This window comes from Schistocerca gregaria, chromosome 6 (genome assembly GCF_023897955.1).
Source record: "Schistocerca gregaria isolate iqSchGreg1 chromosome 6, iqSchGreg1.2, whole genome shotgun sequence".
NCBI lineage: Eukaryota > Metazoa > Arthropoda > Insecta > Orthoptera > Acrididae > Schistocerca > Schistocerca gregaria.
The window spans coordinates 35,648,883-35,666,576 of record NC_064925.1 but is presented as its reverse complement, the minus strand read 5'-3'; the positions used below and the strand labels follow the sequence as shown (position 1 = coordinate 35,666,576).

Below are 17,694 nucleotides of genomic sequence, written 5' to 3'. Positions count from 1 at the left end.
CGTTTTGTAGCACATGCGTTTCGGGACGGTTTCCTCAACTTACCACCAATACCGTGGACTTACAGACGTGTGTCGTGTGTGTTCCCTATGTGCCTATGCTATCAGCGCCAGTTTTGTGTAGTGCCACGTCTTGTGACACCACATCTGCAATTATCCTTAATTTATGAGCGTGAGTGTACTCCGTAGTGAAACACGGGACATTGTTAACAAGTGCCGAGAAATAGATTGTCCTTAATATTTTTCATAAATTTACAGAAGAATTCGGCTTTTAAGTTCGCGGAGACACTGAATTTGACACAGCTGAGCTACGCACTCACATGGATATGTAGCTGAATTGATAGTGTAGTAGCTTGAAAACCATCTGCAATTCGTGGATAGCTTGTTCAAGTCTCAACTTGGTCATCTTTTTTCCGTTCACCTTGATATACCTGCATCTCGTAATTGTAAAATCCATCATCATTTTTGATGAATAGTGCACCTCTTCTTGATACTAATTATATATTGCACGCGGAATTCCCGTTTGCTTTTCAAATCTAAATTCTTAAGTATCGATATTTTATGAAAGATTGTTAATAAAGGTTGCTTAAATGAAGTAAACAAATTGTTTTCTTTAGGATAAAAATGAAAAACCGCATACTCTTTATCTGGATTGTGTCCATTGCTTTATGCAACAGATGTAATCTCACAGGAACGAGAGTGACAAGTGTCATGTAGAAACATGAAAAACAAATCATTTACATAGCATCAAGTACACCATACGAATGCTGCATTTTTACAATTACAATGTGAACCCATCAGAACTGATCTAGAGCCAAGTTAAGGGACTTTTCAAGCTTTCAGGCGTACTGGAACTAACACACGCAGCTTTTTCACACGCCATTGCCGAAAGCTGTCGGGATATACAACGGTACGTCATAAAAGAAGAGGAGAAAATGCGCCGCCTGGGTGGCTTTGTCGATTCTGTTGTTGATCGACTCGTTATCGACGTAGCAGATGACAGTTCCAGAACTGAAATTAAGGAGGGAGCTGAGAGATTACCAGACGACTGACGTAATTAGCATCTTCACTGGCGTCAGTATTCCACAATACGGTGAAATCCCTGCAGTATGCTTTTGGATCACACATAGCTCGCTCGGAAAAATTACTCTGTGTTTAAGTTTCGTCACTCTTGTTTGTAATTAGAATACTATGTTAGGTGGGACCGAGAGTATTTTATTCTTTCCGTCTCGTCACCAAAGAAGCGTGCGGTGGTGCTGGAGTTTTGCCGATTATTATTCATACTCCTGAAAAATTAAGAGACATTCGAAACTATATTGTTTGCGTGCTCGTCTCTTTTTACGTCTGAACTGCAACTGCTCACATCGTTGCAGGTTAGCTGGAACCGGCTGGCTGGCCAGTGCTGCCCAAGTTAAGTACGCCATTAAAGCTGTTTTCCACATTATCGCTCAGTCGATGCGTGTGTAACACAGCATAAAACGTATCCCTATGATCGTGCTTGACTGTATTGTATTGTATTGTACGGAACCGGGGACCTAGAAACGACGGTGAGGCTTCGCCCCCGCCGTAGCCCACAGTGGTGCACAAGTGCACAACCGGCTACAGCAGTCCACCCACCCCGCCGACGCCCCACACCGAACCCAGAGTGATTGTGCGGTTCGGCCCCTGGGCTGCGTACTTGACTATACTGGACACAGCTAGGCTTCCGCTCCAATGAGATTCAAGAAAAAGTGGAAGATTACATGGTGTAATGTTTACGTCTGGTTTATTCTTATGATTAATACAGTATAGAACTATCTCATCAGAGACGATTTACCCAGAAAACAAAGTATTGAATGCAATGCAACGGAAGTGAAACAACCTGCTTTGGCAATAGCAATATTTGGAGTCACTGAACAACTTTAACCTGACTAAAACCTAGGAATAACACGGGGGGAGGGGGGGGGAGGAGGAGGCGGAGGAAATGAAGTCACTGACGAGATGCCTGGCACACTGGCAGGAAGGAAGCTGCTACCAACTTAGAAAACTTTCCGCAGAAAAATTGCGCCACTGACGAAGGGCTGCCCTCTCAGTCGTCCAATAACAACAATCTACGAAATGAACCGGCTCGCCTACATTACTGCAGTTACAGTAACAGAACAACTGTGGCTACGTTAATCAAAGCGAGTCAGAAAATCGATTAGGAGATCAAATAGAAAGTTCGGCTGGAACTGTAAGTCCAAAACTTAACCTCTGATGCGAGCAGTTTCTAGAACGCGAAAGAGCATAAACTGAATAACCAGAAAACCGAAGATTACCGGATGAATTACTGACATAACACTAAAAGTCGAAGGAGCTTTCTGAAATTGTGGAATAACAAATAAATGCAACAGCCAGAATAATTAAAGATACGAGGGAGAGCTGGGTCACTGAGCGCTGGCAAAATGGGACTTTCCAACCCAAGATACTTCGTAAACACAGGAAAAAGAATTGCATCTCTTACGGTGGAATATTAATACTCTTGTTATTTACACGTGATTGAGCTAAGCCGTTCACATCAAATATTTCCAGCACCACTCAAGATATCCTAATTCTGCTTTTACCTAGATGGATAGCGACAAAATCCTCATGAACCAACCATCACTCGACAAATATTAATCACAAACACAGAACGAGAGCTACAGTTTCTATGTGATCCTTTTATACCGATTTCAGGGCGGCGCAACATTATTTCATCTATACGTGACGTGGCGTATTTCCTTATTTGACTACGATATCACTAACTCCCGCGTGAGATAGCAATCAATTTCATGTTAAAATAAGATGAGTCTGAAGTTCTAAATATTTAGTGTCCGAAATTATTAATCTAATTTTGAAGAGTGAAATGCCGCAGACTTCACCTGTTAGTATTATGACACTGGTACGAGACATTACTGTAAATACACTTGAAAGAATGAAGCTGAGATCTGCCGGCCGCTGTGACCGAGCGGTTCTAGGCCCTTCAGTCTGGAACCGCACGACCGCTACGGTCGCAGGTTCGAAACCTGCTTCGGGCATGGATGTGTGTGATGTCCTTAGGTTAGTTAGGTTTAAGTAGTTCTAAGTTCTAGGGTACTAATGACCTCAGATGTTAAGTCCCATAGTGCTCAGAGCCATTTGAACCATTTTGAAGCCGAGACCTAAATCTTTGTAACTACACTGAAGAGGCAATGAGATTGGTACACCTGCTTAATATCGTGTAGGACCCCGGCGAGCACGCAGAAGTGAGACAACACGATGTTCCATGGACTCGACTAATGTCTGAAGTAGTGCTGGAGGGAAACGACACCACGAATCCTGCAGGGCTGTCCATCAATACGTAAGAGTACGACAGGGCGGAGATATCTTCTGAACAGCACGCTGCAATGCATCCAAGATAGGCTCAATAATGTTCATAAGTTTGGTGGCCAGCGGAAGTGTTTAAACTCAGAATAGTGTACCTGGAGCCAGTCTGTAGCAATTCTGGACGTGTGGGGTGTCGCATTACCCTGTTAGAATTGCCCAAGTCCGTCGGAACGCACAATGGACACGAATGGATGCAGGTGATCAGACAGGATGCTTATGTACGTGGCACCTGACAGAGTCGTACCTAGACGTACCAGGAATCCCATTTCACTCCAACTGCATACGCGCCACACCATTACGAGCCTCCACCAACTTGAGAAGTCCCCAAACATGGATTTATGAGGTTGCCTCCATACTCTTACACATCCATCCCCTCGATATAATTTGAAACGAGATTCGTCCGACTAGGCAACATGGCTCCAGTCATCAACAGTTCAATGGTGGTGTTGACGGCCCCAGGCGTAAACCTTTGTGTCGTGCAGTCATCAAGGGCACACGAGTGGGCCTTCGGCTCTGAAAGCCCATACCGATGTTTCGTTAAATGGTTCGAACGCCGATACTTGTTGAAGACCCAGCACTGAAATCTGCAGCATTTTGCGGAATCGTTGCACTTCTGTCACTTTGAACGATTTTCTTCTCTTCAGTCTTCGTTGGACCCATTCTTGCAGGATCTTTTCCGGCCGCTGCGATGTAGGAAATTTCAAATTTTACCGGATTCCTGATTTTCATGGTACACTCGTGAAACAGTCGTACGGGAAAATACCAGTTTCATCGCTACCTCGGAGATGCTGTGCCCGATCGCTCGTGCGCCGTCTATAATACCACTTCAAACTCACTTAAATCTTTATAACCTGCCATTGTAGCAGCAGTAACTGATCAAACAACTGCGCCAGACATTTGTCGTCTTATATAGGCGTTGCCACTCGCAGCGCCGTATTCTGCCTGTTCACAAATCTCTGAATTTGAATACGCATGGCAATACCAGTTTGTCTGGCGCTTCAGTGTATAACGAAATATCAGAGTACGTACACCAAAGTGGGAGACTTCCGAGGACGTAGAAGACGCACGGTCTCAGTGTCAGTATCCACAATGTGAAGGGCAAGTTACAGCAGTGATGGGTTAGCTTGCCTCAGGTGAGGGTGCAACCACTTCATGACAGCTTTTCCAAACCAATGAGTGCACTCAACAAGGCCAGAGAGGTGCATTGTCATACTGGTAAGTGGACTCATATCGTCAAGTTTTGTAAATCTGACTATTTTTAAATCAGTGAAATAACATTACCTCAACTCGTGAGGTATCATTTCATTACTTCTCCCTCCTCACTTTTTTTTTGTCAGGCAGTGTGCCCCAGTGTTTCCACCCCATGAAAATTTCAGTTGGGATACCGCAGTAAAGCCGACCATAATAAATAAACGACCGACCGCCATGTTGGCGCAGAGAGACAAAGATTCGGCCAAACAGTTTGAGAGACATCTTTAGAATCTGCACCTTCCCGATTTTCCCCTCTATTTCACGAAATTTACTAACATTGTATTTTTAATTAATAATTTTTCGTAGCTGTCTCGTCTATTATCTTAACCGTGTGTATATGTGGAAAGACAAACGTCGCTGTGTCCCAACGTGGTAGAGACGAAAGATGGCGACGCGATCGGCGGCGGCTGCGGCCCTGTGTGCAGTTGTAACACCCGTGCCGGACGTTTCGCGAGCAGACCGGGGCGCAGCCTGTGTCTTGCAGAGCGCTCCTCCTTCCGCAACAAGGGAAGTGTGGCTTGCGGTCGCCACTTCCGTCGTATGGCCGGGCGCTCACATCTGCGAGTTTCCGATTCCTCAGGGAGACAGCTAGCAGTGGAAGCTTCGGAGCAATACGCACGTTCGTGTGCGAATGACAGGTAAGTGCTGACCAACAGCGAATCGTTTGTTCGCTGACTGTTATCGAATGAATTCTACAGTTCGTTACGTCCATCGCTAGAGGTCTGCGCGGAAAAGAAAAGTTCAATCCGCATCCGCTTCCGCAAGTTCCTTATCCGCGACCGCATATCTTTAAGTTTTGAATGAGTAATTAATAGTAATAGACCGTAGTACTTAGAATTATCGTATGTAATGACATAGGTATTGTCAGGGTGCCATTTCTGCCCCAACTTAACTACTTTATATATATATACTAAGATGGTATCTGTTCATTCGGACATGTCCGGAAGAACAGATACCATAGGTGACTATGCACCTCCTTAGAATGAAATTACAATGAAATGAACACCCTTAGTTGTTTACAGGCATTGACATACGCCAACGGGGACAGATGAAAATGTGAGCCCCGACCGGGACTCGAACCCTGGATCTCCTGCTTACATGGCAGACGCTCTAACCATCTGATGGTAGACAGTGGGCATGTTTGCCACACAGAGAGCACTTCACAGCTCACAGAAAAGACACGGTCGCGGAAACGGATTAAGCGTAGGTCTCTTGGGTACAGCTCCGTCGGTCGTAGCCAGGGGCTGAGGACAACAGACATCCGCTGTATCCGGGCCCTGCAAGATTTCAAGAATGTCAACAGACTTGAAGTTTTCAACTAACATTGCTACATACGTATTGGGCGGATGCCTTGCTCACTATCCGCAGATGACCCGCGGATATCCGCGCCGGTCGCGATTTTATCCGCAAAGTAACAAATACCGCGGATATCCGCATCCGCGCAGACCTCTATCCATCGCATTAACGTAACTACTACACTGAAGAGCCAAAGAAACTGGTACACCTGCCTAATATGGTGTAGGGCCCCCAGCAACAATCAGAAGTGCCGCAACACGACGTCGAATGTCTGAAGTGGTACCAGGGGTCCCAGCTGCACACGCCCCACACCATTACAGAGCCTCCACTAACTTGAATAGTCCCATGCTCACATGCAAGGTCCATGAATTCATGAGGTTGTCTCCGTAACTGTACATGTCCATCCGCTCGATACAATTTGAAACGAGATTGGTCCGACAGGCAACATGTTTGTAGTCCAATGTCGGTGTTGACGGGCCCAGGCGAGGCGTAAAGCTTTGTGTCGCGCACTTAACAAGGGTGCAAGAGTGGGCCTTCGGCTCCGAAAGCCCAGCCCGATTATGTTTCGTTGAATGGTTGGCACGCTGACACTTGTTGGTGGCCCAGCATTGACCTCTGCAGCAATTTGCAGAGGACTTGCGCTCCTGTCACGTCTCCAGTCGTCGTTGGTCCCGTTCGTTTCCGGCCGCAGCGATGTCGTCGATCTGATGTTTTACCGGATTTCTGATATTCACGGTATACTTGTGAAATGGTCGTTCGCGAAAATTCCCACTTCATCGCTACCTCGGAGATGCTCTGTCCCGTGGCTCGTGCGCCAACTATAGCATCACGTTCAAACTCACATGAATCTTGATAACCTGCTATTGTAGCAGCAGTAACCGATCTGCGCCAGATACTTGTCTTATATAGGCGCTGCCGACCGCAGCGCCGTATTCTGCCTGTTTACGTATCTCTGTATTTGAATACGCATGCCTATACCAGTTTCTTTGACGCTTTAGTGTATATACTTCGACACGTATAAACAATAAATAAGAACACATAAATGTGTAACGCTAACACCAAGTTTTTTTTCCATCCAACGCCAGTTCACTTTACTGTACGTGAAGGCGCACAATTTTTAGGCTATGCCTAGAGATACCACAAAATGTGGTGTTGGATCTGCAAGCAGAATGAATTCCGTATGATCGCATGGCGCCACGTGGCATCATCTAACAACGTCCTGGTCGAGACACCTTGCACAGGCGTGAAGCGCTCACCAAACAGAGACAGCGAGTCACGAAGTATTACCAGTAAAAACAAAACAAACATTGGCGACTGAAAACATACTTTGGCGACTTCAGAACTCTTCCGATGATCCCAGAACCTTTGTAATTTGTTCATTACGTCAGCTAAAACTACATTTACGCCTGAGACCGGATATTACGTGCATAAGTTCGGCAACTAAATCTCTGGATATCAGTAACGGGTAACGGTACCGACAAAAGTTTCATGGCTCCCCAAGATGAAGATTTACGGTATAAATTTCGACGATCTGCCACGAATACAATTTACAATGTGGCTATCCCCACAATTTGTGCATTCACTTCCCCCAAAACCACGGTTTTTCGAGGTTTTCTCAGGTACCGCCCAGGAACAAATGGAGCTTTTACAAGCCGCTTTAGCCCCGCCCTAAACCACCCTACTGCAGTAGAACACACCGATTTGCTCAATCTGCTTGGGCTGGACGAGGCGTGTAATCTTTAAATTTTGACCTGTATTGCAGCTGGCAGGCATGGCAGGAGTAAAATACTGAGAGCGAAAGGCTATTTACAGTTTGTACAGAAACCAGACTGCAGTTATGAGAGTCGAGGAGTGTGAAAGCGAAGCAGTGGTGGAGAAGGTAGTAAGACAGGGTTGTAACCCACCCCGATGTTGGCTGGCTCAAATAGCTCCCAGCACTTTGGGACTTAACTGCTAAGGTCATCAGTCCCCTAGAACTTAGAACTACTTAAACCTAACAAAGCTAAGGACATCACACACAACCATGCCCCTGCCAGGATTCGAACCTGCGACCGCAGCAGTCGCGCGGTTCCAGACTGTAGCGCCTAGAACCGCTCCGCCACTCCGACCGGCCACCCCGATGCTATTCAGTCTGTATATTGAGCAAGCAGTAAAGGAAACGGAAAAAATATTGGGAGTCGGAATTAAAATCCATTGGGAAGAAATAAAGACTTCGAGGTCTGCCGATGACATTGTAATTCCGCCAGAGACAGCAAAGGACCTGGAAGAGCAGTTGAACGGAATGAACAGTGCCTTGAAAAGAAGATATCAGAAAAACATCAACAAAAGCGAAACGAGGATAATGGAATGTAGTCGAATCAAATTGGGCGATGAATGAGACACTTAAAGCAGTAGATGAGTTTTCCTATTTGGGGAGTAAAATAACTGATGACGGTCGAAGTAGAGAGAATATAAAATGTAAACTGGCTATAGCAAGGAAAGCGTCCCTAAAGAAGAGAAATTTGTTAACATCGAGTATAGATTTAAGTGCCAGTAAGTCGTTTCTGAAAGTATTTGTATGGAGTGCAGAACGCAAGTGAAACATAGACAATATATAGTTAGACAAGAATAGAATAGAAGCTTTTGAAATGTGGTGCTATAGAAGAACGCTGGATAGATCACGTAACTAATGAGGAGGTACTGAATAGAACTGGCAAGAAGAGGAATTTGTGGCACAACGTGACTAAAATAAGGGATCGGTTGGTAGGACACGTTCTGAGTTATCAAGGGATCGCCAATTTAGTATTGGAGGGAAGAGTGGAGGATAAAAATCGTAAAGGGAGACCGACAGATGAGTACACTAAGCAGATACAGAAGGATGTAGGTTGCAGAAGTTACTCGGAGATGAAGAAGCTTGCACAGGATGGAGTAGCATGGAGAGCTGTAATAAACCAGTCTATGGACTGAAGACCACCACAGCCACCACCACCCGCAACAACAACAACGACAACAATTGTAAGGTAGGATAGATATAATATGCCCGTTCTTCCGGCAGGTACACGAGTACAAATGGTGGCTAGGCCAGCGGCTATCTAAAACAGTTTACGCTTATCTCTGTGATCAATAGAAATCAGGATATGACCCACTTGAAAAAACGCTTCTTCGAGCGGCTTTGTGAAACATACTGGTACACCTCAACGGCGTGCGCGGACCGACGTCTTCCCCCTCTTCGTCACATTGCACTACCATTCTTGGCAAAGTGTGATAACGGAAGCGCCGTCCCTGACAAGCGAGTCCCCAACTACCGCGTCTCGCTCGATTCACTAACCGTTTCCGTTGTTCGTCGCTTGTTTTCACCTCTGGCGATTTGTTGACGCGAAATCAACGCCATGCTGAACGGCAGTCGGTAGCAAACGCTGCGCTGCTGGCTCCCCTACAACGCACCGCTCCGAGATCTGCAGTGACAAGTCCCGCAGTTGTCGCTCTCAGGTCGCCCCTACCTTCACACCTAAGCGAAGAGCACTCGCAGCTGTTTGCCTCAGTTTACGGGGAATTCACACGTGGGTGCGATATATGCACCGCTCCTCACTCGGTGACGTCATATTCTGCACGGTTTGCCTCTGGCCGGAGACTCTTTGTACGACTAATTGTCAGAGGCATAAAATCAGACCAAAACAGTATCTGTCATCTCACTGTGATTTTCAATAGTTTCCCTAGGTTTTTCTTAGAGCAAACTCGTGGCAAATTGAGGTGCACAATGAAAATAGTTACAGCTGAAAACGATACTAGCCCAAGAACATACGAGGGTGAGTCAAATGAAAACAAATATTTTTTTAAAATATTATTTATTGTGGAGAAGTGGTACAAAGCTGTATCACCTTTCAACATTATCTCCCCCACGCTGAATGCAAGTTCTCCAGCGCTTACAAAGTGCATAATTTCCTTTAGAAAAAAATTCGTTTGGTAATCCGCGCAACCACTCACGCGCCGCGTGGCGTACCTTTTCATCAGAACAGACCCACGACTAATCTGTAAACATGCTGCGAAGTCATTCAGTGTCGCTCGGCGGCTTTCCTTCACTGTGGCTTCAACTGCTGCAATGTTTTGTGGAGTCACAACTCGTTGTGCCTGACCTGGACGTGGAGCATCTTCCATTGAAATCACTTCTTACTCAATTCGTAGACTTGTTGCTGTGACAAACATGCATCACTGTACTGAACCTTCACTCGTCGGTGAATTTCAATACGTTTCACACCTTCACTACGCAAAAACCGAATAACAGAACGCTGTTCTTCCCTGGTGCAAGTCGCAAGTGGGGCGGCCATCTTTATAATGATACTGCGACGGTATGTGTGCATATGCACTGCTGCCACCTACAGGCCATTCTGCACGCTGTTTGTAGCACATTTACCGACTTACAGGATAACGGCGCGAAATGTGGATTTGTTATTACAAATTTAAGGTTTTCATTTGACTCACCCTCGTACTAAAGTTCGGACGGTGCCCTCGTCTTACAACAGGTACTGTCGCGGTGTTGCGAAGACTGCCAGGGGGCACTATGCTGTGACGAGGACACTTACTTAGCTGCTGCGAATTTTAATCAGATTTAGAACGACTATTACTTTTTTTTTAAATTTCACTCGAAACTTATCGTAAGAGCCGTGTCGTCAGATGTTAATCGTTATGGAAAGGACGACGCAATACTGCTGTTTGTCACCAGGATAGAGTTCTCTCAGCACAACCACTGTAAACGTACAAAAGTTCAAGACCTTCATGGAGAAAACACAAACACTTGTGTGATCTACGTGAATAGAGGCCGCATTCACGACGTGTTAGTGAACAGACCCAGACCTTCTATCCAAACTCTCGTCCTTTAAGTCTCTTCTCAGGTACTTAAACATTAAATTCCGCATTAACAGTTTGTTTGTGGCCGAGCGGTTCTAGGGACTACAGTCTGGAGCCACGCGACCGCAACGGTCGCAGGTTCGAATCCTGCCTCGGGCATAGACGTGTGTGATGTCCTTAGGTTAGTTAGGTGTAAGTAGTTCTAAGTTCTAGGGGACTGATGACCTCAGAAGTTAAGTCCCATAGTGCTCAGACCCATTTGAGCCATTTCTGAACAGTTTGTCTGCACATGATGATGCCACCACACCATCTCACCCGCTGACAAATGAGACACACTGAAAGAAGAAACATCGGTGCTGAAAACCAGTTAAGACTGCTTTCAGTGTAAGAGGCCCCGCGCCATTTCTCAATTCCTATTAAATTTTACTAAGCATGCGCTGCAGAATTAGCTCACTTTAACGTAGAATCTTTCGCTGTGAGCATAGGCAGAAGACTAACAGAGCGGGTGTAACGAACTACGTACCGAAGTCGCTGACGGCCCCTGCATATTCTCTGCTCAGACATTATGACATTCCTGGATGAAGATAAAGTTTGTCTCATATAACCAGAACGGATACGGAAAAAACGGAAACCGTTCGTGTGAAAGCCAGTTTGCAGTATTGAACGCGACATCTTGCAAGCAACAGGTGCTAGTGCTCAGATTTGGGGAAGGCGCTCGACAGTCCGGCGCGCCGTGGACTGCACACGGAGTCCTCCACAGGTGTGGATCTTTCACTCGCCGAGCCCAGCATGTTGCACTCGACGGCTGACGTTTAACTGAAGCGGGAAAATCAGATGAGCCCAATGAAGCGCGATTGGTTCCGTAAATTACTGTTCTTAATTGTACACAAATTATTTACTAGACGCGGTAAAGAACAGTATCAGACTGTTCGCCGGCGATGCCGTTGTCCGCAAGGAACTATCGACGACGGATACTCGCAGGGAAATGCAGAAAGACTGACGCTACACTACGAAGGGCCAGTTGTACAGTCTCTAGTTAGCAGCCGCTAAAGTTCAGTTCTCAGAATAGAGCGGAAAACGCGTTGTACCAACACTTAATAACGCCTAACCGGAGCATAAACGCGAGATAGCTAAAATGGTGATTCTGGCAGGGTTAGTGAATTTAACTGAAGAATAAGTTTTGACAATGTCAGAAATACTTACAGAATTATTGATGGTTCAAATGGCTCTGAGCACTATGGGACTCAACTTCTGAGATCATCAGGCCCCTAGAACGTAGAACTACTTAAATCTAACTAACCTAAGGACATCACACACATCCATGCTCGAGGCAGGATTCGAACCTGCGACTGTTGCGGTCGCGCAATTATTGATGGCTAGATTGCTTGTTAGAACGTGGAAGGAGAAGAAACGGGGACATCACACAAATTATATGGAAGAATATGACGACACCCAATTCTTATACAGAAATTTCGTACTATTACTTTTCGATCTCATGCTTGAAAAACTGCAGCATATGAATGAAAAACGAAACTTTTTTCTAATATAAAACATATTGCTTGTAGTAGCCTTAATAGGTATTTGATATTGGTACTTTGTGAATTATATTATGCCTTGTTACATATTTCATGGTTCCTCGTTTCACTTGCAGCAATTCAAGCTGTGGCGTCAGGTCCCAACCAAACCACAATCTCGCAAATCTTTACGTATTCGGAAAAAAACGGCCAAATATTTGTGATAACAAACACTACGAGACTGGTCTATTCTGACTGGCTTCAGTATGTTACGACCCACTTGATGACGGGCAGTGAGAACAAACTGGCGACAGCTGCGAGCGCCGGGTTGATGACTACATCAGCTGCCGACAGGTGTTGATTCACGTCATCGGGGACAGTTGAAAATGTGCGCCCCGACCGGGAGTCGAATTCGGGATCTCCTGCTTACGTGGCAGACGCTCTATCCATCTGAGCCACCGAGGGCAGGGAGGACAGTGCGACTGCAGGGACTCATCTCTGGCACGATTCCCGTGAGACCCACATTACCAACTGTCCTCGACCTACATTCGTAGTGCTCCTAATAGATATTTGCCCGTCCACTCATAACTCGCGGCAGAGTAAGCTCCCGAGTCCCTTAAGAGTTCGGGCAAGGCGCGTGCATTCGCACAGAAGGAGGTCAATGGCTGGGAAGCCTTTAACTATATGAAGATAGTATCCGTTCCCGAAAGAAGTCGGCAGCTTAGCCTGCCGCGAATAATGAGTGAACGGGCAAATATCTGTTAGGAGCACTACGAATGTAGGTTGTGGCCACTTGGGAATGTGGGCCTCACGGGAAGCGTGCAAGGGATAAGTGCGCGCAGTCGCACTACCCTCCCTGCCCTAGGTGGCTCAGATGGACAGAGCGTCTGCCACGTAAGCAGGAGATCCCGAATTCGACTCCCGGTCGGGGCACACATTTTCAACTGTGCCCATTGATGTATATCAACACGTTCGTCAGCTAAGTGTTTTCATTTAATTATCATTTCATTTTAGAGAAGATGCACGGTCATCAATGGTATCTGTTCTTTCGGGAAAAGGTACTATCTTCATACAATAAAGTTTCAGCCATCGCTCGTGTCCTGTTTCGTAGACACTTCCTGCCTGATTGATATAAAATGATGTAACTGTGGGGCATGATTACTAAACATCTGAACTCACATTTGCCACAGCTTCGTGTTACGGCGTGAAGGCAAGCGCAGAGAGGGCTGTGACAAGACGTCAGCCGATAGCAGGCTGGTTGACGGACCGCTCTCCAGCGCGGCATCGGTCACTGTGTGAAGAGGACATAAGCGCCGCTCCCGACCTGCCCCGGCCCACTTCTACAGCAGCATCAAGATTAAGACCAGCGACTTAGGAATTCTGTATACTGAACAACATTGTCTACGAGTATTTTGTCTGTCGCCCTTTGCCGGCCGTTGTGACCGAGCGGTTCTAGGCGCTTTAGTCTGGAACCGCGCGACCGCTACGGTCGCATGTTCGAATCCTGCCTCGGGCATGGATCTGTGTGATGTCCCTACGTTAGTTAGGTTTAAGTAGTTCTTAGTTCTAGAGGACTGATGACCTCAGATGTTAACTCCAATAGAGCTCAGAGCTATTTCATTTTCTGTCGCCTTTTGCTTGCGACATTTGTGTGTTATTATCAAGAGTTAAGTATTGTAATTGTTTATTTCGTAATAAAACTCATTAATACGACTTGTTTGAATATTTTATAGCGATCCGAGAAGGCAGATCTCATAGAGACTACAATTTTGACGGCTAAGTAGGATTCAACACTTAGTTTTGAAGAATATCTGAAAACGACGATCTAACGCCTGACGAGCCATTGACGAACAATGCGATTTCGTAGGAAAGAATACTCTATAACACTTCTTCCTCTAACAAAAAAAAGAAAAAATAGTTTTGACTAGAAACCGTGATGCAACTACTCAGGAAGGTTGGTTGGTTTAGTGATTAAAGAGATCAAACAACGTCATCATCAGTCCCTCCTACCTGGAACAGTAAAGTCAGCAAAACGACACACCAGAGAAGGACGTAATGTGCGGAACCCAAGGAAAGGAGACCACAAGGTCTACCGAAGGTGGTGGGGGAGAGGGGCAGAAGGAAGAAAGGCGGGCTAGGTGCCGCGACCAGCAAGCAACCGCAGGCGCCCATATGCAGGAAGTGCGATGACCGAACGTGGTGGCGCAGTAGTTGGGACACTGGACGGACTCGCATTCGGGAGGACGGCGGTTCAATCCCGCGTCTGGCCAGCCTGATTGAGGTTTTCCGTGATTTTCCTAAATCGCTTCAGCCAAAAATGGGGGTGGTTACTCCTCACCCTCTCCTAATCCGTGGGACCGGTGACCTCGCTGTTTGGTCCCCTCCCCAAAATGAAGAAACAAACCAACCGAAATATGGTGGGAGGCATAACCCCCGCCGTTCAGCAGAGATACACCGCCCACCAATACCCAGAGAAGACTAGCGACACGGACAGGGTGAGAGAAGCACAGGAGAAAGACGAAGTGCACCAAGTCAAAGAGAACACGCGCGGAGGGGGAGGGGGAGGGGGAGGGGAAGCAGGGCAGGGCAAGGACTCGTGCAGACCACCGCTGCCCGTCGGAAGCAGAGGAGGCGACAGGGCCTCCTGCTGCCAAGCTTCAATGCGCCTTCATGGCAGGCGGTGCCCTCCTAGTCAAGACGGTACCGACAGTCGAGATTTATGGTGCCAAAAACGGAGACAAGTGAAGTGTGTAGTTTTCTTCCAGTTACAGGCGAGTGATAAAATACCAATTGCAGACGTATTAATGCATAAATATCGGTCGTATGCATAAATATCGTTCTTGAAAGGAGGTCATAAGATGAACATCAACAAAAGCAAAACTAGGATAACGGAATGTAGTCGAATTAAGTCGGGTGATGCTGAGGGAATTAGATTAGGAAATAAGACACTTAAAGTAGTAAAGGAGTTTTGCTATTTGGGCAGCAAAATAACTGATGATGCTCGACGTAGAGAGGATATAAAATGTAGACTGGCAATGGCAAGGAAAGCGTTTCTGAAGAAGAAAAATTTGTTAACATCGAGTATTGATTTAAGTGTCAGGAAGTCGTTTCTGAAAATATTTGTATGGAGTGTAGCCAAGTATGGAAGTGAAACATGGACGATAAATAGTTTGAACAAGAAGAGAATAGAAGCTTTCGAAATGTGGTGCTACAGAAGAATGCTGAAGATTAGATGGGTAGATCACATAACTAATGAGGAGGTATTGAATAGAACTGGGGAGAAGAGGAGTTTGTCGCACAACTTGACTAGAAGAAGGGATCGGTTGGTAGGACATGTTCTGAGGCATCAAGTTATCACCAATTTAGTATTGGAGGGCAGCGTGGAGGGTAAAAATCGTAGAGGGAGACCAAGAGATGAATACACTAAGCAGATTCAGAGGGATGTAGGTTGCAGTAGGTACTGGGAGGTGAAGAAGCTTGCACAGGATAGAGCAGCATGGAGAGCTGCATCAAACCAGTCTCAGGACTGAAGACCACAACAACAACAACAACAACAATCGGTCGTGTATGACTAGCCGGTGCCTCGTTAACACAGACGCGGTGCAACGTCTATGGCGGATGCGTTCAGAAACTCTCCGCCGCTCTTCACAAAGTGTTAAAAGAAATACAGAAAGGTGTCACAATACGCTTATCGTGGCAACTGCAGCTATTTGCTATCATTTTAGGGTTTTCGTGAATCATTTGCGCTAAAAACCAGGAGATACAGCTACTGACCGTGTTGCTGATTTTGACAGCGCTTTGGAAATATTAATTTTATTTACATCTTTGGAAATATTAATTTTATTTACATGAAACATCAGAAAATTAGTTGGCAATATCGTGAAAGAACAGTTGCTGGAATCATTTATTGAATTCTGAACTGTGCATTAACTTACGCATCTATTCTAAGAACGCGTTACAAACTGGTAGTCTCATCGAAAAATTAAAAAAAAAATCCCTGTCCTAAACATGTGCTGTCTATCTATTACAACACGCTTTTCCATGGGGTCGGTATGTACATCCCTCATGCCCCTATTTTAATTAGTGTATCAGGTTTTACAACTAATTAAATAGTTTTAAGATCGATATCTACAAAATGACACAGGCATACATGCAAGAACGTACGTCTTGAATCCAGTTCAAACCACTAAGTTCCGACTCATGTGCGACAGCTTTAACCAATGACCCGAATCGTTAAATGTAGTATGTCCTGTATGATATGAAACCAAACTGGGAGTAAACCTAACCTGCTAGTACCTGATTATAGATTGTCGAAGTGGAGCTTGTTTTTACAAACGTTTTTGGGCAACAGTCCCTCACGTCGGTAAAAATTTGGGAAAATTAAAACTCACGAGTAAAGAATCCGATTCTATTTACGGATGACACATGATGTAATTAGTCAACTGTTTCATTGGAATAATAACTCGAAAAACAGCCGTGGAGGAGTATTTTACGAAGAACAATCAACTAGCAGCGCCCTTTTTAAAAGTGTAATTGAAATGACCAACAATATAACGGGCACAAAGAAACAAGAACCGACTACCCTTGTTTTCACTAACACGCCTCGAGTATTGGCCCTGCGCAGACTCACGATAGTTTTGTAGCCATTCTGCTCGCGGTATGAAGGCCACTCGAATCGTTGTTGTTTCTAATTAGGGAGGAATTTTTCTTCTGTAGAAAATATAAACTGCGGTATACAAGTAACACGTCGCAAATAGTAATAATCATAAAATGACTAGGCAAAACTCACATCGAGCGACGTACCACCGTCGGCGCCCGGCTGCTACTGGTGGCGCTCAGCTCGTGCCTCGCAGCGCTGCAGCTTCGGCCTCCGTCGCCCTCTCTCGGGCGGCCTCGGCTGCGGGGCAGGCCCTGAGGTCGCAGTCAGTAAGGCGGCAGCCGCGGCTGGATTTCGACGTCGAGTTGTCATACGTCTTGCGGGGATACAGTTAAATATTTTGATGTTGCCTCTCTCAGTTTACATTTTCTGCTACACATAAGCGCGAGATGTATTCTATCTGACATATGACAAGGGCATGCAGTTTAAACAGACAAACTCTTCCTAGCCAGGACATCTAATCCGTCCGGACAAGCCACACAAGGCCGAACGGTACCGACTGACCGCCGCGTCATCCTCAGCAGAGTCACTGGATGGCCAGCATCAGCACACCAGTGCGGTGCTTCTTCTCAGTCTGGTTGCTCTTCAATTGGCGTCGCAAGGGCTGAGTGCATCCCACTGGTCGACAGCACTCAGCAGACTTGGACCGTCACTCACACAAGGGCTATACACCGTTCATCATAAGAATAAACCTCATGTAAACATTACACTATGTATTCTTTCGCGTTAGCTGGAACCTCATTGGATTTCGTTCCACGTGGAGCAGAAGCGAATCTGTCTCGAGTGCAGTCA

The 17,694-nt window shown here is 45.9% G+C and overlaps 1 protein-coding gene across 8 annotated transcripts in view; it reads right to left on the bottom strand.

Annotated features, from left to right (window-relative positions):
- The window catches only part of LOC126279126 (phenoloxidase-activating factor 2), a 238,063-nt gene extending 220,854 nt beyond the window's left edge, over positions 1–17,209 (bottom strand). For 3 of the 8 annotated variants that reach the window (XM_049979609.1, XM_049979613.1, XM_049979610.1), the window contains exon 1: positions 17,035–17,118. The gene's annotated coding sequence lies outside the window, so the exon portion shown is untranslated. Of the gene's footprint in view, positions 1–17,034 lie in introns of all 8 variants that reach the window. The other 5 variants (XM_049979615.1, XM_049979616.1, XM_049979612.1 and 2 more) reach the window with 4 other exon arrangements.
- Positions 17,210–17,694: the final 485 nt, after the last annotated feature.